At 44.3% G+C, this 1,248-nt stretch overlaps 1 protein-coding gene across 4 annotated transcripts in view; it reads right to left on the reverse strand.

Annotated features, from left to right (window-relative positions):
- Window positions 1-1,248, reverse strand: part of LOC115031305 (voltage-dependent L-type calcium channel subunit alpha-1C) — a 486,264-nt gene that overhangs the window by 838 nt on the left and 484,178 nt on the right. The window lies entirely within an intron of this gene.

Genomic DNA, 1,248 nt, shown 5'->3' on the forward strand with positions numbered 1-1,248 from the left:
GGGGTTCCCTTTGCATCTATCTCACTGACCACAGCGAGAGAAGCTCTCATAGCAAGACTTCATCTCCTTTCTTTCCCCTACTAGCTCTAACCCAAGGCTGGAGTCTAGATTGTTTGCAAAAAGGGCTCTTTTGCTACTCAGATTTTTTGTTGGACCTGAGGACAATTTTATTTCCTGCAGTGCACAGTGTCATAAAGCAANGNCACTTAGGCCATACCTGAAGTGNTGGGCTTGAGGTCACTAGCCACCACCAAACTCATGGGTTGGNCCTCATACAATATGGCAGACACTAAGAATGGCAGTGTCTAGTTGCAGGACACACACANAGACACACACAGATACACACACACCACACAAAACACACAGACACACACACACACCCCACATTTAAATATGGCTCAAAGAGAACCTGCAGGATAGCATCTCTCTTCTCAAAAGTCCCAACACTCCCATTTAAACAGAGAGACAGGAGCCAATCTAAGCTTGATTCTCCAGGAGCCAATCTGTCCAAGCAACACCCAATGCTTTATATCAAGGCAGCAGCAGGCTAGACTTTCAGAAGGGAGTCTTGTAGCTTAGACTCAGCATGGTGGCTTAGAGTAGATCATTTCTATTAGTAGTGTTTATTCTATGAAATTAAAGTTCACCTCAAAAAAATTCTTCAGAACTACTGTCATCCTTTTCAGGTAAAATANATCCCTTATATTTTTACCTTTAAAAAATATATGGGTCTTGATATACTCCAAGCTGGCCTCAAACTTGCAGTCCTCCTGCCTCAGCCTCCTGAGGGCTGTAATTAGTGCTGTGTACCACAACTCCCAGGGTCTTTTACCAATACCTCTTTAGAGCAACCTGAACCAGCACTCCTTCCAGAATAGACCTCCATCTGGTAAAATTTCACTAGCGCCAGCAGTCACAGCATTTATAACTAGTGGGAGTGTGGCAGTAGTGGTGAGTCCCCACGGACAACCACAGTCCAGGGGAGGCCTTTCCCTGCTTCTATGGAGATGCTGATAGATGTGGATTTTCCCAAGTTTCTAACACAAGTCAGGGGGCTAAGAAGAGACTAATTTCAAGAACANAGAAGATACAGAGGACACTCATGACTTACTGTGCTTTGGCCGTCACACAGAACACTTTGCTTTGGCTTAGGATTCTTCCTCAAATATATTGAGAAAAAAGAATCCCAGACATCATCCCATGGATATTAGGGGCTGGATGAGACTACAGAAGTCATGGAGCTCTANT

The sequence above is a fragment of the Mus caroli genome, chromosome 6 (assembly GCF_900094665.2).
Source record: "Mus caroli chromosome 6, CAROLI_EIJ_v1.1, whole genome shotgun sequence".
NCBI classification, from domain to species: domain Eukaryota; kingdom Metazoa; phylum Chordata; class Mammalia; order Rodentia; family Muridae; genus Mus; species Mus caroli.